Raw genomic sequence first — 21,462 nt, 5'->3', positions numbered from 1 at the left:
AGTGGCCTCTGTGAGCAGAGCCCAGCAGCTGCAACATGTTAGATCAGAACCAGCTCCAGATGGCTCCAAAAAGGACCTGCTGCTGACCGGAGCTGGTTGGGCCTCTGTGAGAGCAGATTGAAGAAAGGGGGGGAAGGAGAGGGGGAAAGAAAGTGCACAACAGCAGCTGGGAGAGAGGAGTGAGAAAATGGGAGAGATCCAGCCCTGCAGCCCCCCCAGGTGAGTGCAGCAGGAGGGCAGGGTCACTGCAGGCAGGCAGCAGCAGTTCCCCTGCGGGCTGTGCAGGGAGAGGCCCCCGGTGGAGCAGGCTGTCCCCCTGCAGCCCATGGAGCAGATCTCCACGCTGCAGCCCCCCGTGGGTGGAGGAGCCCCCGGTGGAGCAGGTGGATGTGGCCTGGAGGAGGCTTCGGCCCACGGAGAGCCCCCGCAGGGCAGGAGCAGGCCCCGGGCCGCAGCTGCAGCCCCCCCGTGGAGAGGAGCCCCCGCAGGAGCAGGGGGTCTGGGGGGAGCTGCCGCCCAGCCGTGGGGGACCCGTGCTGGAGCAGTTTGCTCCTGGGGGATGGATGGATGGATGGATGGATGGAGCCCGTGGGACGGAGCCGTGTGGGAGCAGTGCTTGAGGAGCTGCTGCCTGTGGGCAGCCCGTGTGGGATCAGCTGGGGAAGGACGGCATCCCGTGGGAGGGACCCCACGGGGAGCAGGGGCAGGGAGGGAGCGAGAAGGAGCGGCGGGGACAAAGCATCAGGGACTGACCGCAGCCCTCAGTCCCCTGTTTCCCTGCGCTGCTCAGGAGGAGGAGGTGGAAGAGGGCAGATGGGGAGAAGATGTTTTGGGTTTCTTTCCTTTGTTTCTCACGTGTCTAGTTTGTTGGTAGGAGGCAATCACTCTTACTGTCTCCCTATGCTGAGTCTGCTTTGCCCGTCACGATAGTTGTTGAGTGATCTCCCCGTCCTTATCTCAGCCCTTGAGCCCTTTGCATCGTATTTTCTCCCCCTTTCCCTTTGAGGAGGGGGAGTGAGAGAGCGGCCGTGGTGGAACTCGGCTGCCCAGCCGATTCAGACCACCGCAGTTGCAAAGGACTGGAAAAGTTTTCCCAAGAAACAAGATGTTTAACAAGGAAGTGCATAGTTTCCTTATTAAGGCTTCCTGGATGATTGGGGTTATTTCATATTCCCAGCTCGGAGGAAGAGAATTGTTGATTTCACCTTCTTTTTTCTGACATGGAAATAAAAGGTGAACTGCTCTACAAGGACGGGCAACGTCTCAGAATCAAGCTCTTTTGGTCTGTAATCCCTTCGCAAGGAAAAGTTTGATCACACACCTTCCACAGATGTAGGGGAGCAGGGAATAATGTTTGAACTACTCTAATTCAAGTCAGTTTGGGCACAGTGGTACTTCTCTAGCTGTTTCTGAGACATACGCGTTAGCAACAGAGAGTGTTGTGCCGTCACTGGGAGGCGCCTGCGGTGATGACTTCAGAAACAGAACTGAATTGTGTCACCACAGCACTTTGGCAACAGCTGCCTCTGCGCACGTTTAGCTGGGAGGGACAGAGAAGGGTGCTGGATGTGATGAAACCACGTGAGGATTTGTGGATCTCCCCTTGAGGTGCACAGAGAGGGACCATGCCCTTCTGTAAGTGTTTTGATGCTTGGCTGGGGAAAACAATGCGGTTTTGTTGTGAATGCTTCATTTTAGTATTCTGTAGTTTGTGTCAAGTCCTGACAGAAGCACCAAGGTTGGTACTTTGCTCAATGATGGAGCTGCACAGAGTGAGAACAGACCCAATGTACGGCTGAGGGCCTCTGCACGTTCTCTTCTTCCTACAGACGATCAACAAATAAGGGGAGACAGAGAAGAGTGTGCTGTGGTCCTCCCAGAGACCGCAAGTACTAAAGCATAAACAAGAGGCTTAAGAGTCCCCCTGTCACGTTAAAATTCAGGACAGCAATGGACTTCATCACATGGGCTGGCCTGTCGACTAGTGTCTCAGGCTGTGGGGTATGAAGATGCACTCCATCTGCTTTCAGGGTAGCAATTGCAGTGGGCAAGCTGCCTGACCTTAACATTTTTCATTTCATTTTTCACCAGAGTTTTGCTGGTTTCCCACGATTCAGTCTTGGTCTAGGAAAAAAAAAAAAAAAAAAAAAAGTGAATTCGGAGCAAAATAAAAGGATTTCCTCTCCATTGGTTACGTGTTCTTAACTTGACAGGTTTGATTATCGACTTAGAAGGCAAATATCTGGCCAGACTGCAAGACTTGTGCTCGCAGCGTGGGACAGCTCTCGTAAAGGTGATTCAGGGTAGCTTCTGGAAAACAAGACATCAGATCTCCCAGACAGCTTTCTTTGTGCTAATGTAGGAAGGGCGAGTAAGAGTAAAGGTCCAGATACCGTAAGAAGCGGAAGGTGTGAAGGAAACTTCCTTCTGGCTGATACAGCTCCATATCTAGTTGCCAAGTAGGAAGAGAGCAGCTCTAAGTTTCTTGGGGAGAGGAAAACAAAGAGGCTGGGAGATTGTACAAAGAAAAAAATGGGATGAGCTATTTCAGGAAATCCTAGTAACTGGAAATAGAGATTGGAAGAGTGCTTTAAGCCAAGACAGAAACTTTTTAAAACTAAAACCTAGGAGTTGGATGAACCAAGAAATGAATCCATTTTGATTATGCAGTTGTGTCCAGCGTTATCTTGGGAAATATGGTTTCCACATAAATGTGTCTGGGGCTTGAAGTTTTCCTAACGCCCTTCTCTGTGTATTCCCTACTGTTTGGTAAGCGCTGAGGTCACACTGCAGACAGCAGCACGTCCTCTCCCCACTCCTTAGCTGTCTGTTTTCACAACATCTCTAGGAACAGAATTGCTTGGACACACCTGCGCCTATGACCGAGTTCATTCAAGCTGGTGGACAAGGTAAAAGCTCTGGACAAGCGAAGGGGAGGGAGGGAGGGACGGACATACAATATGATCACTTTAATCTCATTTCTCTAAGAATCCTTGCTGAGAAAACAAAACAAAACAGAATCAAAAAGAACAGAACAGAACAGAACAAATGAAGCAAGCAGCCAGCTTGCTGGAGACATTGTCTGGGAAACAGTGAAAACACTTGCAGACAAAAAACATACCAAAGGACTAACTCTTTGAGCTTAATTCTACTCAAACAGCATAACCTCAAACTCCTGTTCCTGTTCGTAACAGGCTGGTACAGTAACATGTCCCACTGGATGACTTTGCAGCATAGATGTCAGGAATGCAGCTTGGGATCACCTCCTTCTACTGAGAGTTCAGTTTGAGGGGATGAGCAAGTAATTTTTCCTGGGTTGACGGAAATCTAAAGCCTGTTTTCTAACACTCTTACAGACACTTCTCTGTCCATCGGCCTGTCCTGCCAACTCTGGTGTGAGTGTGAAGTTGTGGCAAGAGGGATTTCCCATTCCTATTTGACCTGGTGGACACCAGCTTTCCTAGGAAATTGCTGATGGTGCTGAGGAGGCAGCAGTATCAAAGCCCTTGTCGATGAAGGTACGACAAGCTGGGGAGGCTTTGGCATTTCTGCACAATGCTGCTCCCTGATTGTCACTCAAGACTCAGATTCGGAAAGAAGCAAAGCAAGCTAGAGGAAAACTGGATGTCCTGGTAATTTTCTTTCTTTTTATTTTTTCATTCTTCACTTGTAAGAAAATCTAAGTCTTTAAACCATTTGTTTGCAAGCACAGCTTAATGGAAATGCTTTATGGGTGTGCTCCTTCACCTTGTTTGGAACCTGCTTAACCTGGCTTCAGCTCTAGGACACCTATGCTCAAATGTATGCTTCCCATGCTAAAGCGGTGTTCTTTCGGTCTTCTTTTCTGTGATGGTTGCAAGTGAGGTTGAAAAGAGTTGTCAGTAGGATTCTTCGTTTCCTTTGCAGGATCCAAAACTCCGTATTACAGCGGATCTTCTCCTCTGCTCTGAAAAGCTTCCCAGGCCAAAAGAGAATTGAGATGACGAAGGAAATAGAGAATGCTGACCAATATTTCCAAGTACCACCCGTAAGTTTTGTGAAAGAATCCGGTGCATTTCTGTAGTGGTAGAAAGTTCATAAAATCATGATCGTGCACTTGAAGGCAAGCAATGCTATAAAAATGAAGAATGCAAGGCCCTGCTTAAGGACAGTCTTCAGGCTGCTTCTAGATCAACAGCTCATTTGGTTCTTCCACAACCTCATCTCCGCTTGCTTAGAAGTTGTGAAGGTCGGAAGCACACTCCGTGTTTTTCATCCATCCCCTCTGTGTATCTTTTCCCTGACAGCAACTTGTGTCTTGGCTCTTCACATCCAGCCAGAGCAGTTTCTTTGCCTCCGCAACCTGCAGGCTGTCCTCTCGTGTGTACCTGTGCTGGACTGAGGGTAATGCTTGTAACGCACGCAGATGCTGTATTCACTAGGACTTTTAGAAAAGAGAGCAAGAAGCTAAGCTGCGCAGCAGTTTCTTAGGTTTCTGTATCTCTCTCTCTCTCTCTCTCTCTGCGTATATATTTCATTACTTATTTACTTGCTTAAAGATCCTTTAAGTACAGTAGATACTTTAAGAAAGCGTACTTGTTCTTCTCCTTTACTTGTTTTTAACGTTTACTTTTCTAACCAATCCTTAATGTTACAACATTGGCTTTATTTAGTTCTCAGTCCTTAGAAGTACTCAAAGCACATCAGTGATTTCTCTGTTTCTCAAGCTGTCCATCTGCATTGAGACCTCTTATCTTAATTTAGGTATGAGGTGCAGAAGAACACTGAAACCAGCCGAAGCCGTATCGGACACATGCTTCTGTGCTAGGAAGTAATTCCGAGTGATTCCACGGTGTACTTTAGACAGGTTTGCTCTGGTCCTCTGGACACAGCATCCCCAAGGGATATTTCAAAGCTCTCGGAAGGACCTGTCGTTATCTCTGACACTGCAGCCTCCATTAGGAACGGGTAAATATTCCTTGCCCTTGTGGAAAGGAACTACTCAGTTAGCTGTTTCTAACCCAAATCTCTTTGTTGTCTTCTCTTGACAGACACCACCCGGCTAGCCAAGCTAAACCACTGAAAATGGAAGGAGTGGGACATCTTCCAAAGCCTGCTGCTGCTTCTAAGCAGAACTGCGATGTAGGTGGGGACACAGCAAGAGGACACGTCCAGGCCAGGGTGCAACTGAAAGGCACCTGTCTGAGCCACAGAACAAAGTCAGCGATTCCCAGTTGCAGACTGTTGCTCAACTAGTGACACAGCAGCTGGAGCGCTTCTGGTTGCTGCTGATGGGTTCGCGTGAATCAGCCAGGGATATGAGCTACGAGAACGACTGAAGCGATCTGAACTTACCTGAAAGAAAGAAGACAAGAGGGGAGGGAAGGGGAGGGAATAAAAGGAAGAGAGGGGAGGGGAGGGGAGGGGAGGGGAGGGGAGGGGAGGGGAGGGGAAGGGAAAGAAAAGGGAAAGGGAAGGGAGGGCAGGGGAGGGCAGGGAAGGGGAGGGGCGGGGAGGGGAGGCGATGCGATGCGATGCGATGCGATGCGATTGGAGGGAGGGGAGGGAGGGGATTGAAGAGGAGGGGAGGGGAGGGGAGGGGAGGGAGGGGAGGGAGGGGAAGGGAAGACAGTGTAGAGGAGGTAGGGGAGGGTAGCATAGCGTAGTGTAGCATAGCGTAGTGTAGCATAGCGTAGTGTAGCATAGCGTAGTGTAGCATAGCGTAGTGTAGCATAGCGTAGTGTAGCATAGTAGAGGGGAGGGGAGCGTAGGAGAGTATAGGGTAGTGTAGGGGAGTGGAGTTTAGGGGAGTGTAGGATAGGATAGGGGAGGGGAGCATAGGGGAGCATAGGGGAGGGGAGCATAGGGTAATGTAGGGTAGTGTAGCGAAGGGGAGTGTAGGGAAGTATAGGGGAGGGGATTATAGGGGAGTGTAGTGGTGTGTGGGGGTGTGTAGGGGAGGGGAGTGTAGGGGTGTGTAGGGTAGTATAGGGGAGGGGAGTGTAGGGGAGTGTAGGGGTGTGTAGGGTAGTATAGGGGAGGGGAGTGTAGGGGTGTGTAGGGTAGTATAGGGGAGGGGAGTGTAGGGGTGTGTAGGGTAGTATAGGGGAGGGGAGTGTAGGGGTGTGTAGGGTAGGATAGGGGAGGGGAGTGTAGGGGAGTGTAGGGGTGTGTGGGGGTGTGTAGGGGAGGGGAGTGTAGGGGTGTGTAGGTGAGGGGAGTGTAGGGGTGTGTAGGGTAGTATAGGGGAGGGGAGTGTAGGGGTGTGTAGGGTAGTATAGGGGAGGGGAGTGTAGGGGAGTGTAGGGGTGTGTAGGGTAGTATAGGGGATTGGAGTGTAGGGGTGTGTGGGGGTGTGTAGGGGAGGGGAGTGTAGGGGTGTGTAGGGTAGGATAGAGGAGGGGAGTGTAGGGGTGTGTAGGGTAGTATAGGGGAGGGGAGTGTAGGGGTTTGTAGTGTAGTATAGGGGAGTGGATTGTAGGGGTGTGTAGGGGAGTGTAGGGGTGTGTAGGGTAGTATAGGGGAGGGGAGTGTAGGGGAGTGTAGGGACAGGGAGCATAGGGGAGGGGAGTGGAGGGAAGGGAAAAGAGGGGATGGGAGGGGTTGGGAGTGCTACTGTAAATAAAATTGCCAAATACATGACATTTTGGATCTGGAGCCAAATCTTTGTGTTGCTGAAGGGACGCAAGACACACACTCCTGATGGCTCTTGAACAGGAGGCGTTTATTGCCCTTTTTCACTCCTACATGTCCTCTCCCCGTAGCCCCATGTGCTGTCCACGCACCCAAATCCCAGTTGGTCAGAGACCCTCAGACACGCGCCTGGAGCCAGCCAGCAATTGCCCACTGCCCAAAGGTCCTCTTGAACACTGTAGCCAATTCTTGATCTCAGCCTCCCTCAAGGTTTTGTTTCTACCGCTTGTTTCCTCATTACCTCTAATTCAGGGACCTGCGAAACAGCGCGAAGCCACCTGAAAAGTCCCTCCCCACGCGTTGCCATTCATTCCACGACCTGATTTATCGCTGCCATCCGCGCATTGCACAGTGCCAGGAAAGGTTTGGCGTGCACAGAGGTGGCTGAGGATTTTCAGAAAGAACTTTCCTTAAGAACTGCATCAAGACTTTTGCTGGAAGGCAAAAGATCGGGTGATTGATTAACATAGGGATGGCAGCTGAGCAAGGGAAGCATCTTCCAAACTTCCAAATATTTCCTGGATACAGAACTACAACTCCTCTGCTCTCCGCTTAGGAGTTTCTGTCACCTGCTTAGGAAGCAGAAGCAGTAACATGGGATTTAGAGGATCCAGCTGAAGCGTCAGTGCAAGTTAGAGGAAACCATCAATGTACGGGGTTTGAAGAGAGTTGGACCGGTTTTCCAAGGAACATGTACTAGTGCTGCATATATATGTATATCAATATCTCTACAGCTGGCTTGTATCAGACATAGAGTGGCCGTCAGGACTAGGGAAGCGGTTGTCCCTCTGTGCTCGGCTCTGCTGAGGCCGCACCTCGAGCACTGTGTTCAGCGAAGAGCTCGAGGTGCTGGAGCGTGTGCGGAGAAGGGCTCTGAAGCTTGTGAAGGGTTTAGAGAACAAGTCTGGTGAGGAGCGGCTGAGGGAGCTGGGGTTGTTCAGCGTGGAGAAAAGGAGGCTCAGGGGAGCCCTTCCTGTGCTCTACAGGAAGCTGAAAGGAGGCTCCAGAGAGGTGGGGATCGTTCTCTTCTCCCAAGCCCCAAGTGAGAAGAACAAAACCCCTGAAGTTGTACCAGGGGAGGTTCTGGTTGGTTATTACGAAAAATTTCTTCACCGGAAGAGTTGCTCTGGTGGGTTTACGTGGCCAGGTTTTGGTAGCAGGGGGCCATAGGGGTGGCTTCCGTGAGGAGAATCTAGAAGCTGCCCCACGTTAGATAACAGCTCCACTGCTGGCCAGAGCCAAGCCAAGAAACGATGTCGCTTGCTCCTCTGGGAGAGCATATTGAAGAAAGGAGAAAATAAATAACAACAAGAAGCTGTTTCACAGGGAGGGAGAAAGAGAGGAGAAGCAGCCCTGCAGCCCCCCCAGGTGAGTGCAGCAGGAGGGCAGGGTCGCTGCAGGCAGGCAGCAGCAGTTCCCCTGCGGGCTGTGCAGGGAGAGGCCCCTGGTGGAGCAGGCTGTCCCCCTGCAGCCCATGGAGCAGATCTCCACGCTGCAGCCCCCCCGTGGGTGGAGGAGCCCCCGGTGGAGCAGGTGGATGTGGCCTGGAGGCGGCTGCGGCCCACAGAGAGCCCCCGCAGGAGCAGGCCCCGGGCCGCAGCTGCAGCCCCCTCGTGGAGAGGAGCCCCCGCAGGAGCAGGGGGTCTGGGGGGAGCTGCCGCCCAGCCGTGGGGGACCCGTGCTGGAGCAGTTTGCTCCTGGGGGATGGATGGATGGATGGATGGATGGATGGAGCCCGTGGGACGGAGCCGTGTGGGAGCAGTGCTTGAGGAGCTGCTGCCTGTGGGCAGCCCGTGTGGGATCAGCTGGGGAAGGACGGCATCCCGTGGGAGGGACCCCACGGGGAGCAGGGGCAGGGAGGGAGCGAGAAGGAGCGGCGGGGACAAAGCATCAGGGACTGACCGCAGCCCTCAGTCCCCTGTTTCCCTGCGCTGCTCAGGAGGAGGAGGTGGAAGAGGGCAGATGGGGAGAAGATGTTTTGGGTTTCTTTCCTTTGTTTCTCACGTGTCTAGTTTGTTGGTAGGAGGCAATCACTCTTACTGTCTCCCTATGCTGAGTCTGCTTTGCCCGTCACGATAGTTGTTGAGTGATCTCCCCGTCCTTATCTCAGCCCTTGAGCCCTTTGCATCGTATTTTCTCCCCCTTTCCCTTTGAGGAGGGGGAGTGAGAGAGCGGCCGTGGTGGAACTCGGCTGCCCAGCCGATTCAGACCACCGCAGTTGCAAAGGACTGGAAAAGTTTTCCCAAGAAACAAGATGTTTAACAAGGAAGTGCATAGTTTCCTTATTAAGGCTTCCTGGATGATTGGGGTTATTTCATATTCCCAGCTCGGAGGAAGAGAATTGTTGATTTCACCTTCTTTTTTCTGACATGGAAATAAAAGGTGAACTGCTCTACAAGGACGGGCAACGTCTCAGAATCAAGCTCTTTTGGTCTGTAATCCCTTCGCAAGGAAAAGTTTGATCACACACCTTCCACAGATGTAGGGGAGCAGGGAATAATGTTTGAACTACTCTAATTCAAGTCAGTTTGGGCACAGTGGTACTTCTCTAGCTGTTTCTGAGACATACGCGTTAGCAACAGAGAGTGTTGTGCCGTCACTGGGAGGCGCCTGCGGTGATGACTTCAGAAACAGAACTGAATTGTGTCACCACAGCACTTTGGCAACAGCTGCCTCTGCGCACGTTTAGCTGGGAGGGACAGAGAAGGGTGCTGGATGTGATGAAACCACGTGAGGATTTGTGGATCTCCCCTTGAGGTGCACAGAGAGGGACCATGCCCTTCTGTAAGTGTTTTGATGCTTGGCTGGGGAAAACAATGCGGTTTTGTTGTGAATGCTTCATTTTAGTATTCTGTAGTTTGTGTCAAGTCCTGACAGAAGCACCAAGGTTGGTACTTTGCTCAATGATGGAGCTGCACAGAGTGAGAACAGACCCAATGTACGGCTGAGGGCCTCTGCACGTTCTCTTCTTCCTACAGACGATCAACAAATAAGGGGAGACAGAGAAGAGTGTGCTGTGGTCCTCCCAGAGACCGCAAGTACTAAAGCATAAACAAGAGGCTTAAGAGTCCCCCTGTCACGTTAAAATTCAGGACAGCAATGGACTTCATCACATGGGCTGGCCTGTCGACTAGTGTCTCAGGCTGTGGGGTATGAAGATGCACTCCATCTGCTTTCAGGGTAGCAATTGCAGTGGGCAAGCTGCCTGACCTTAACATTTTTCATTTCATTTTTCACCAGAGTTTTGCTGGTTTCCCACGATTCAGTCTTGGTCTAGGAAAAAAAAAAAAAAAAAAAAAAAAAGTGAATTCGGAGCAAAATAAAAGGATTTCCTCTCCATTGGTTACGTGTTCTTAACTTGACAGGTTTGATTATCGACTTAGAAGGCAAATATCTGGCCAGACTGCAAGACTTGTGCTCGCAGCGTGGGACAGCTCTCGTAAAGGTGATTCAGGGTAGCTTCTGGAAAACAAGACATCAGATCTCCCAGACAGCTTTCTTTGTGCTAATGTAGGAAGGGCGAGTAAGAGTAAAGGTCCAGATACCGTAAGAAGCGGAAGGTGTGAAGGAAACTTCCTTCTGGCTGATACAGCTCCATATCTAGTTGCCAAGTAGGAAGAGAGCAGCTCTAAGTTTCTTGGGGAGAGGAAAACAAAGAGGCTGGGAGATTGTACAAAGAAAAAAATGGGATGAGCTATTTCAGGAAATCCTAGTAACTGGAAATAGAGATTGGAAGAGTGCTTTAAGCCAAGACAGAAACTTTTTAAAACTAAAACCTAGGAGTTGGATGAACCAAGAAATGAATCCATTTTGATTATGCAGTTGTGTCCAGCGTTATCTTGGGAAATATGGTTTCCACATAAATGTGTCTGGGGCTTGAAGTTTTCCTAACGCCCTTCTCTGTGTATTCCCTACTGTTTGGTAAGCGCTGAGGTCACACTGCAGACAGCAGCACGTCCTCTCCCCACTCCTTAGCTGTCTGTTTTCACAACATCTCTAGGAACAGAATTGCTTGGACACACCTGCGCCTATGACCGAGTTCATTCAAGCTGGTGGACAAGGTAAAAGCTCTGGACAAGCGAAGGGGAGGGAGGGAGGGACGGACATACAATATGATCACTTTAATCTCATTTCTCTAAGAATCCTTGCTGAGAAAACAAAACAAAACAGAATCAAAAAGAACAGAACAGAACAGAACAAATGAAGCAAGCAGCCAGCTTGCTGGAGACATTGTCTGGGAAACAGTGAAAACACTTGCAGACAAAAAACATACCAAAGGACTAACTCTTTGAGCTTAATTCTACTCAAACAGCATAACCTCAAACTCCTGTTCCTGTTCGTAACAGGCTGGTACAGTAACATGTCCCATTGGATGACTTTGCAGCATAGATGTCAGGAATGCAGCTTGGGATCACCTCCTTCTACTGAGAGTTCAGTTTGAGGGGATGAGCAAGTATTTTTTCCTGGGTTGACGGAAATCTAAAGCCTGTTTTCTAACACTCTTACAGACACTTCTCTGTCCATCGGCCTGTCCTGCCAACTCTGGTGTGAGTGTGAAGTTGTGGCAAGAGGGATTTCCCATTCCTATTTGACCTGGTGGACACCAGCTTTCCTAGGAAATTGCTGATGGTGCTGAGGAGGCAGCAGTATCAAAGCCCTTGTCGATGAAGGTACGACAAGCTGGGGAGGCTTTGGCATTTCTGCACAATGCTGCTCCCTGATTGTCACTCAAGACTCAGATTCGGAAAGAAGCAAAGCAAGCTAGAGGAAAACTGGATGTCCTGGTAATTTTCTTTCTTTTTATTTTTTCATTCTTCACTTGTAAGAAAATCTAAGTCTTTAAACCATTTGTTTGCAAGCACAGCTTAATGGAAATGCTTTATGGGTGTGCTCCTTCACCTTGTTTGGAACCTGCTTAACCTGGCTTCAGCTCTAGGACACCTATGCTCAAATGTATGCTTCCCATGCTAAAGCGGTGTTCTTTCGGTCTTCTTTTCTGTGATGGTTGCAGGTGAGGTTGAAAAGAGTTGTCAGTAGGATTCTTCGTTTCCTTTGCAGGATCCAAAACTCCGTATTACAGCGGATCTTCTCCTCTGCTCTGAAAAGCTTCCCAGGCCAAAAGAGAATTGAGATGACGAAGGAAATAGAGAATGCTGACCAATATTTCCAAGTACCACCCGTAAGTTTTGTGAAAGAATCCGGTGCATTTCTGTAGTGGTAGAAAGTTCATAAAATCATGATCGTGCACTTGAAGGCAAGCAATGCTATAAAAATGAAGAATGCAAGGCCCTGCTTAAGGACAGTCTTCAGGCTGCTTCTAGATCAACAGCTCATTTGGTTCTTCCACAACCTCATCTCCGCTTGCTTAGAAGTTGTGAAGGTCGGAAGCACACTCCGTGTTTTTCATCCATCCCCTCTGTGTATCTTTTCCCTGACAGCAACTTGTGTCTTGGCTCTTCACATCCAGCCAGAGCAGTTTCTTTGCCTCCGCAACCTGCAGGCTGTCCTCTCGTGTGTACCTGTGCTGGACTGAGGGTAATGCTTGTAACGCACGCAGATGCTGTATTCACTAGGACTTTTAGAAAAGAGAGCAAGAAGCTAAGCTGCGCAGCAGTTTCTTAGGTTTCTGTATCTCTCTCTCTCTCTCTCTCTCTGCGTATATATTTCATTACTTATTTACTTGCTTAAAGATCCTTTAAGTACAGTAGATACTTTAAGAAAGCGTACTTGTTCTTCTCCTTTACTTGTTTTTAACGTTTACTTTTCTAACCAATCCTTAATGTTACAACATTGGCTTTATTTAGTTCTCAGTCCTTAGAAGTACTCAAAGCACATCAGTGATTTCTCTGTTTCTCAAGCTGTCCATCTGCATTGAGACCTCTTATCTTAATTTAGGTATGAGGTGCAGAAGAACACTGAAACCAGCCGAAGCCGTATCGGACACATGCTTCTGTGCTAGGAAGTAATTCCGAGTGATTCCACGGTGTACTTTAGACAGGTTTGCTCTGGTCCTCTGGACACAGCATCCCCAAGGGATATTTCAAAGCTCTCGGAAGGACCTGTCATTATCTCTGACACTGCAGCCTCCATTAGGAACGGGTAAATATTCCTTGCCCTTGTGGAAAGGAACTACTCAGTTAGCTGTTTCTAACCCAAATCTCTTTGTTGTCTTCTCTTGACAGACACCACCCGGCTAGCCAAGCTAAACCACTGAAAATGGAAGGAGTGGGACATCTTCCAAAGCCTGCTGCTGCTTCTAAGCAGAACTGCGATGTAGGTGGGGACACAGCAAGAGGACACGTCCAGGCCAGGGTGCAACTGAAAGGCACCTGTCTGAGCCACAGAACAAAGTCAGCGATTCCCAGTTGCAGACTGTTGCTCAACTAGTGACACAGCAGCTGGAGCGCTTCTGGTTGCTGCTGATGGGTTCGCGTGAATCAGCCAGGGATATGAGCTACGAGAACGACTGAAGCGATCTGAACTTACCTGAAAGAAAGAAGACAAGAGGGGAGGGAAGGGGAGGGAATAAAAGGAAGAGAGGGGAGGGGAGGGGAGGGGAGGGGAGGGGAGGGGAGGGGAGGGGAGGGGAGGGGAGGGGAGGGGAGGGGAAGGGAAAGAAAAGGGAAAGGGAAGGGAGGGCAGGGGAGGGCAGGGAAGGGGAGGGGCGGGGAGGGGAGGCGATGCGATGCGATGCGATGCGATTGGAGGGAGGGGAGGGAGGGGATTGAAGAGGAGGGGAGGGGAGGGGAGGGGAGGGAGGGGAAGGAGGGGAAGGAGGGGAAGGGAAGACAGTGTAGAGGAGGTAGGGGAGGGTAGGATAGGGTAGTGTAGCATAGCGTAGTGTAGCATAGCGTAGTGTAGCATAGTAGAGGGGAGGGGAGCGTAGGAGAGTATAGGGTAGTGTAGGGGAGTGGAGTTTAGGGGAGTGTAGGATAGGATAGGGGAGGGGAGCGTAGGGGAGCATAGGGGAGGGGAGCATAGGGTAATGTAGGGTAGTGTAGCGAAGGGGAGTGTAGGGAAGTATAGGGGAGGGGATTATAGGGGAGTGTAGTGGTGTGTGGGGGTGTGTAGGGGAGGGGAGTGTAGGGGTGTGTAGGGTAGTATAGGGGAGGGGAGTGTAGGGGAGTGTAGGGGTGTGTAGGGTAGTATAGGGGAGGGGAGTGTAGGGGTGTGTGGGGGTGTGTAGGGGAGGGGAGTGTAGGGGTGTGTAGGGGAGGGGAGTGTAGGGGTGTGTAGGGTAGTATAGGGGAGGGGAGTGTAGGGTAGTATAGGGGAGGGGAGTGTAGGGGAGTGTAGGGGTGTGTAGGGTAGTATAGGGGAGGGGAGTGTAGGGGTGTGTAGGGTAGTATAGGGGAGGGGAGTGTAGGGGTGTGTAGGGTAGTATAGGGGAGGGGAGTGTAGGGGTGTGTAGGGTAGGATAGGGGAGGGGAGTGTAGGGGAGTGTAGGGGTGTGTGGGGGTGTGTAGGGGAGGGGAGTGTAGGGGTGTGTAGGTGAGGGGAGTGTAGGGGTGTGTAGGGTAGTATAGGGGAGGGGAGTGTAGGGGTGTGTAGGGTAGTATAGGGGAGGGGAGTGTAGGGGAGTGTAGGGGTGTGTAGGGTAGTATAGGGGATTGGAGTGTAGGGGTGTGTGGGGGTGTGTAGGGGAGGGGAGTGTAGGGGTGTGTAGGGTAGGATAGAGGAGGGGAGTGTAGGGGTGTGTAGGGTAGTATAGGGGAGGGGAGTGTAGGGGTTTGTAGTGTAGTATAGGGGAGTGGATTGTAGGGGTGTGTAGGGGAGTGTAGGGGTGTGTAGGGTAGTATAGGGGAGGGGAGTGTAGGGGAGTGTAGGGACAGGGAGCATAGGGGAGGGGAGTGGAGGGAAGGGAAAAGAGGGGATGGGAGGTGTTGGGAGTGCTACTGTAAATAAAATTGCCAAATACATGACATTTTGGATCTGGAGCCAAATCTTTGTGTTGCTGAAGGGACGCAAGACACACACTCCTGATGGCTCTTGAACAGGAGGCGTTTATTGCCCTTTTTCACTCCTACATGTCCTCTCCCCGTAGCCCCATGTGCTGTCCACGCACCCAAATCCCAGTTGGTCAGAGACCCTCAGACACGCGCCTGGAGCCAGCCAGCAATTGCCCACTGCCCAAAGGTCCTCTTGAACACTGTAGCCAATTCTTGATCTCAGCCTCCCTCAAGGTTTTGTTTCTACCGCTTGTTTCCTCATTACCTCTAATTCAGGGACCTGCGAAACAGCGCGAAGCCACCTGAAAAGTCCCTCCCCACGCGTTGCCATTCATTCCACGACCTGATTTATCGCTGCCATCCGCGCATTGCACAGTGCCAGGAAAGGTTTGGCGTGCACAGAGGTGGCTGAGGATTTTCAGAAAGAACTTTCCTTAAGAACTGCATCAAGACTTTTGCTGGAAGGCAAAAGATCGGGTGATTGATTAACATAGGGATGGCAGCTGAGCAAGGGAAGCATCTTCCAAACTTCCAAATATTTCCTGGATACAGAACTACAACTCCTCTGCTCTCCGCTTAGGAGTTTCTGTCACCTGCTTAGGAAGCAGAAGCAGTAACATGGGATTTAGAGGATCCAGCTGAAGCGTCAGTGCAAGTTAGAGGAAACCATCAATGTACGGGGTTTGAAGAGAGTTGGACCGGTTTTCCAAGGAACATGTACTAGTGCTGCATATATATGTATATCAATATCTCTACAGCTGGCTTGTATCAGACATAGAGTGGCCGTCAGGACTAGGGAAGCGGTTGTCCCTCTGTGCTCGGCTCTGCTGAGGCCGCACCTCGAGCACTGTGTTCAGCGAAGAGCTCGAGGTGCTGGAGCGTGTGCGGAGAAGGGCTCTGAAGCTTGTGAAGGGTTTAGAGAACAAGTCTGGTGAGGAGCGGCTGAGGGAGCTGGGGTTGTTCAGCGTGGAGAAAAGGAGGCTCAGGGGAGCCCTTCCTGTGCTCTACAGGAAGCTGAAAGGAGGCTCCAGAGAGGTGGGGATCGTTCTCTTCTCCCAAGCCCCAAGTGAGAAGAACAAAACCCCTGAAGTTGTACCAGGGGAGGTTCTGGTTGGTTATTACGAAAAATTTCTTCACCGGAAGAGTTGCTCTGGTGGGTTTACGTGGCCAGGTTTTGGTAGCAGGGGGCCATAGGGGTGGCTTCCGTGAGGAGAATCTAGAAGCTGCCCCACGTTAGATAACAGCTCCACTGCTGGCCAGAGCCAAGCCAAGAAACGATGTCGCTTGCTCCTCTGGGAGAGCATATTGAAGAAAGGAGAAAATAAATAACAACAAGAAGCTGTTTCACAGGGAGGGAGAAAGAGAGGAGAAGCAGCCCTGCAGCCCCCCCAGGTGAGTGCAGCAGGAGGGCAGGGTCGCTGCAGGCAGGCAGCAGCAGTTCCCCTGCGGGCTGTGCAGGGAGAGGCCCCTGGTGGAGCAGGCTGTCCCCCTGCAGCCCATGGAGCAGATCTCCACGCTGCAGCCCCCCCGTGGGTGGAGGAGCCCCCGGTGGAGCAGGTGGATGTGGCCTGGAGGCGGCTGCGGCCCACAGAGAGCCCCCGCAGGAGCAGGCCCCGGGCCGCAGCTGCAGCCCCCTCGTGGAGAGGAGCCCCCGCAGGAGCAGGGGGTCTGGGGGGAGCTGCCGCCCAGCCGTGGGGGACCCGTGCTGGAGCAGTTTGCTCCTGGGGGATGGATGGATGGATGGATGGATGGATGGAGCCCGTGGGACGGAGCCGTGTGGGAGCAGTGCTTGAGGAGCTGCTGCCTGTGGGCAGCCCGTGTGGGATCAGCTGGGGAAGGACGGCATCCCGTGGGAGGGACCCCACGGGGAGCAGGGGCAGGGAGGGAGCGAGAAGGAGCGGCGGGGACAAAGCATCAGGGACTGACCGCAGCCCTCAGTCCCCTGTTTCCCTGCGCTGCTCAGGAGGAGGAGGTGGAAGAGGGCAGATGGGGAGAAGATGTTTTGGGTTTCTTTCCTTTGTTTCTCACGTGTCTAGTTTGTTGGTAGGAGGCAATCACTCTTACTGTCTCCCTATGCTGAGTCTGCTTTGCCCGTCACGATAGTTGTTGAGTGATCTCCCCGTCCTTATCTCAGCCCTTGAGCCCTTTGCATCGTATTTTCTCCCCCTTTCCCTTTGAGGAGGGGGAGTGAGAGAGCGGCCGTGGTGGAACTCGGCTGCCCAGCCGATTCAGACCACCGCAGTTGCAAAGGACTGGAAAAGTTTTCCCAAGAAACAAGATGTTTAACAAGGAAGTGCATAGTTTCCTTATTAAGGCTTCCTGGATGATTGGGGTTATTTCATATTCCCAGCTCGGAGGAAGAGAATTGTTGATTTCACCTTCTTTTTTCTGACATGGAAATAAAAGGTGAACTGCTCTACAAGGACGGGCAACGTCTCAGAATCAAGCTCTTTTGGTCTGTAATCCCTTCGCAAGGAAAAGTTTGATCACACACCTTCCACAGATGTAGGGGAGCAGGGAATAATGTTTGAACTACTCTAATTCAAGTCAGTTTGGGCACAGTGGTACTTCTCTAGCTGTTTCTGAGACATACGCGTTAGCAACAGAGAGTGTTGTGCCGTCACTGGGAGGCGCCTGCGGTGATGACTTCAGAAACAGAACTGAATTGTGTCACCACAGCACTTTGGCAACAGCTGCCTCTGCGCACGTTTAGCTGGGAGGGACAGAGAAGGGTGCTGGATGTGATGAAACCACGTGAGGATTTGTGGATCTCCCCTTGAGGTGCACAGAGAGGGACCATGCCCTTCTGTAAGTGTTTTGATGCTTGGCTGGGGAAAACAATGCGGTTTTGTTGTGAATGCTTCATTTTAGTATTCTGTAGTTTGTGTCAAGTCCTGACAGAAGCACCAAGGTTGGTACTTTGCTCAATGATGGAGCTGCACAGAGTGAGAACAGACCCAATGTACGGCTGAGGGCCTCTGCACGTTCTCTTCTTCCTACAGACGATCAACAAATAAGGGGAGACAGAGAAGAGTGTGCTGTGGTCCTCCCAGAGACCGCAAGTACTAAAGCATAAACAAGAGGCTTAAGAGTCCCCCTGTCACGTTAAAATTCAGGACAGCAATGGACTTCATCACATGGGCTGGCCTGTCGACTAGTGTCTCAGGCTGTGGGGTATGAAGATGCACTCCATCTGCTTTCAGGGTAGCAATTGCAGTGGGCAAGCTGCCTGACCTTAACATTTTTCATTTCATTTTTCACCAGAGTTTTGCTGGTTTCCCACGATTCAGTCTTGGTCTAGGAAAAAAAAAAAAAAAAAAAAAAAGTGAATTCGGAGCAAAATAAAAGGATTTCCTCTCCATTGGTTACGTGTTCTTAACTTGACAGGTTTGATTATCGACTTAGAAGGCAAATATCTGGCCAGACTGCAAGACTTGTGCTCGCAGCGTGGGACAGCTCTCGTAAAGGTGATTCAGGGTAGCTTCTGGAAAACAAGACATCAGATCTCCCAGACAGCTTTCTTTGTGCTAATGTAGGAAGGGCGAGTAAGAGTAAAGGTCCAGATACCGTAAGAAGCGGAAGGTGTGAAGGAAACTTCCTTCTGGCTGATACAGCTCCATATCTAGTTGCCAAGTAGGAAGAGAGCAGCTCTAAGTTTCTTGGGGAGAGGAAAACAAAGAGGCTGGGAGATTGTACAAAGAAAAAAATGGGATGAGCTATTTCAGGAAATCCTAGTAACTGGAAATAGAGATTGGAAGAGTGCTTTAAGCCAAGACAGAAACTTTTTAAAACTAAAACCTAGGAGTTGGATGAACCAAGAAATGAATCCATTTTGATTATGCAGTTGTGTCCAGCGTTATCTTGGGAAATATGGTTTCCACATAAATGTGTCTGGGGCTTGAAGTTTTCCTAACGCCCTTCTCTGTGTATTCCCTACTGTTTGGTAAGCGCTGAGGTCACACTGCAGACAGCAGCACGTCCTCTCCCCACTCCTTAGCTGTCTGTTTTCACAACATCTCTAGGAACAGAATTGCTTGGACACACCTGCGCCTATGACCGAGTTCATTCAAGCTGGTGGACAAGGTAAAAGCTCTGGACAAGCGAAGGGGAGGGAGGGAGGGACGGACATACAATATGATCACTTTAATCTCATTTCTCTAAGAATCCTTGCTGAGAAAACAAAACAAAACAGAATCAAAAAGAACAGAACAGAACAGAACAAATGAAGCAAGCAGCCAGCTTGCTGGAGACATTGTCTGGGAAACAGTGAAAACACTTGCAGACAAAAAACATACCAAAGGACTAACTCTTTGAGCTTAATTCTACTCAAACAGCATAACCTCAAACTCCTGTTCCTGTTCGTAACAGGCTGGTACAGTAACATGTCCCATTGGATGACTTTGCAGCATAGATGTCAGGAATGCAGCTTGGGATCACCTCCTTCTACTGAGAGTTCAGTTTGAGGGGATGAGCAAGTAATTTTTCCTGGGTTGACGGAAATCTAAAGCCTGTTTTCTAACACTCTTACAGACACTTCTCTGTCCATCGGCCTGTCCTGCCAACTCTGGTGTGAGTGTGAAGTTGTGGCAAGAGGGATTTCCCATTCCTATTTGACCTGGTGGACACCAGCTTTCCTAGGAAATTGCTGATGGTGCTGAGGAGGCAGCAGTATCAAAGCCCTTGTCGATGAAGGTACGACAAGCTGGGGAGGCTTTGGCATTTCTGCACAATGCTGCTCCCTGATTGTCACTCAAGACTCAGATTCGGAAAGAAGCAAAGCAAGCTAGAGGAAAACTGGATGTCCTGGTAATTTTCTTTCTTTTTATTTTTTCATTCTTCACTTGTAAGAAAATCTAAGTCTTTAAACCATTTGTTTGCAAGCACAGCTTAATGGAAATGCTTTATGGGTGTGCTCCTTCACCTTGTTTGGAACCTGCTTAACCTGGCTTCAGCTCTAGGACACCTATGCTCAAATGTATGCTTCCCATGCTAAAGCGGTGTTCTTTCGGTCTTCTTTTCTGTGATGGTTGCAAGTGAGGTTGAAAAGAGTTGTCAGTAGGATTCTTCGTTTCCTTTGCAGGATCCAAAACTCCGTATTACAGCGGATCTTCTCCTCTGCTCTGAAAAGCTTCCCAGGCCAAAAGAGAATTGAGATGACGAAGGAAATAGAGAATGCTGACCAATATTTCCAAGTACCACCCGTAAGTTTTGTGAAAGAATCCGGTGCATTTCTGTAGTGGTAGAAAGTTCATAAAATCATGATCGTGCACTTGAAGGCAAGCAATGCTATAAAAATGAAGAATGCAAGGCCCTGCTTAAGGACAGTCTTCAGGCTGCTTCTAGATCAACAGCTCATTTGGTTCTTCCACAACCTCATCTCCGCTTGCTTAGAAGTTGTGAAGGTCGGAAGCACACTCCGTGTTTTTCATCCATCCCCTCTGTGTATCTTTTCCCTGACAGCAACTTGTGTCTTGGCTCTTCACATCCAGCCAGAGCAGTTTCTTTGCCTCCGCAACCTGCAGGCTGTCCTCTCGTGTGTACCTGTGCTGGACTGAGGGTAATGCTTGTAACGCACGCAGATGCTGTATTCACTAGGACTTTTAGAAAAGAGAGCAAGAAGCTAAGCTGCGCAGCAGTTTCTTAGGTTTCTGTATCTCTCTCTCTCTCTCTCTCTCTGCGTATATATTTCATTACTTATTTACTTGCTTAAAGATCCTTTAAGTACAGTAGATACTTTAAGAAAGCGTACTTGTTCTTCTCCTTTACTTGTTTTTAACGTTTACTTTTCTAACCAATCCTTAATGTTACAACATTGGCTTTATTTAGTTCTCAGTCCTTAGAAGTACTCAAAGCACATCAGTGATTTCTCTGTTTCTCAAGCTGTCCATCTGCATTGAGACCTCTTATCTTAATTTAGGTATGAGGTGCAGAAGAACACTGAAACCAGCCGAAGCCGTATCGGACACATGCTTCTGTGCTAGGAAGTAATTCCGAGTGATTCCACGGTGTACTTTAGACAGGTTTGCTCTGGTCCTCTGGACACAGCATCCCCAAGGGATATTTCAAAGCTCTCGGAAGGACCTGTCATTATCTCTGACACTGCAGCCTCCATTAGGAACGGGTAAATATTCCTTGCCCTTGTGGAAAGGAACTACTCAGTTAGCTGTTTCTAACCCAAATCTCTTTGTTGTCTTCTCTTGACAGACACCACCCGGCTAGCCAAGCTAAACCACTGAAAATGGAAGGAGTGGGACATCTTCCAAAGCCTGCTGCTGCTTCTAAGCAGAACTGCGATGTAGGTGGGGACACAGCAAGAGGACACGTCCAGGCCAGGGTGCAACTGAAAGGCACCTGTCTGAGCCACAGAACAAAGTCAGCGATTCCCAGTTGCAGACTGTTGCTCAACTAGTGACACAGCAGCTGGAGCGCTTCTGGTTGCTGCTGATGGGTTCGCGTGAATCAGCCAGGGATATGAGCTACGAGAACGACTGAAGCGATCTGAACTTACCTGAAAGAAAGAAGACAAGAGGGGAGGGAAGGGGAGGGAATAAAAGGAAGAGAGGGGAGGGGAGGGGAGGGGAGGGGAGGGGAGGGGAGGGGAGGGGAGGGGAGGGGAGGGGAGGGGAGGGGAAGGGAAAGAAAAGGGAAAGGGAAGGGAGGGCAGGGGAGGGCAGGGAAGGGGAGGGGCGGGGAGGGGAGGCGATGCGATGCGATGCGATGCGATTGGAGGGAGGGGAGGGAGGGGATTGAAGAGGAGGGGAGGGGAGGGGAGGGGAGGGAGGGGAAGGAGGGGAAGGGAAGACAGTGTAGAGGAGGTAGGGGAGGGTAGGATAGGGTAGTG

At 50.3% G+C, this 21,462-nt stretch overlaps 3 long non-coding RNA genes across 7 annotated transcripts; all 3 read left to right on the top strand.

Annotated features, from left to right (window-relative positions):
* The first annotated feature begins 43 nt into the window (after positions 1-43).
* LOC119716088 (uncharacterized) lies at positions 44-5,349 on the top strand. 3 transcript variants are annotated; one of them, XR_011807779.1, is made up of 8 exons: positions 410-1,635; positions 2,214-2,293; positions 2,849-2,909; positions 3,357-3,632; positions 3,907-4,027; positions 4,287-4,383; positions 4,744-4,947; positions 5,031-5,349. It is a non-coding gene; the product is annotated as an uncharacterized lncRNA (long non-coding RNA). The 3 variants fall into 3 exon arrangements; XR_011807778.1 differs by lacking the exons at positions 410-1,635; positions 4,287-4,383 and adding an exon at positions 44-219; XR_005263771.2 differs by lacking the exon at positions 4,287-4,383 and having other exon boundaries at positions 418-1,635.
* A 2,285-nt stretch (positions 5,350-7,634) lies between these two features.
* On the top strand, positions 7,635-13,173 carry LOC140001951 (uncharacterized). 2 transcript variants are annotated; one of them, XR_011807777.1, is made up of 8 exons: positions 7,635-9,456; positions 10,038-10,117; positions 10,673-10,733; positions 11,181-11,456; positions 11,731-11,851; positions 12,111-12,207; positions 12,568-12,771; positions 12,855-13,173. It is a non-coding gene; the product is annotated as an uncharacterized lncRNA (long non-coding RNA). The 2 variants fall into 2 exon arrangements; XR_011807776.1 differs by lacking the exon at positions 12,111-12,207 and having other exon boundaries at positions 7,636-9,456.
* Positions 13,174-15,607: 2,434 nt separating this feature from the next.
* On the top strand, positions 15,608-21,144 carry LOC140001950 (uncharacterized). 2 transcript variants are annotated; one of them, XR_011807775.1, is made up of 8 exons: positions 15,608-17,429; positions 18,009-18,088; positions 18,644-18,704; positions 19,152-19,427; positions 19,702-19,822; positions 20,082-20,178; positions 20,539-20,742; positions 20,826-21,144. It is a non-coding gene; the product is annotated as an uncharacterized lncRNA (long non-coding RNA). The 2 variants fall into 2 exon arrangements; XR_011807774.1 differs by lacking the exon at positions 20,082-20,178 and having other exon boundaries at positions 15,609-17,429.
* Positions 21,145-21,462: the final 318 nt, after the last annotated feature.

The sequence above is a fragment of the Anas platyrhynchos genome, chromosome 2 (genome assembly GCF_047663525.1).
Source record: "Anas platyrhynchos isolate ZD024472 breed Pekin duck chromosome 2, IASCAAS_PekinDuck_T2T, whole genome shotgun sequence".
Taxonomy (NCBI): domain Eukaryota; kingdom Metazoa; phylum Chordata; class Aves; order Anseriformes; family Anatidae; genus Anas; species Anas platyrhynchos.
Note: the sequence above shows the minus strand (reverse complement) of the source record. Positions and strands in the feature narration are given on the sequence as shown.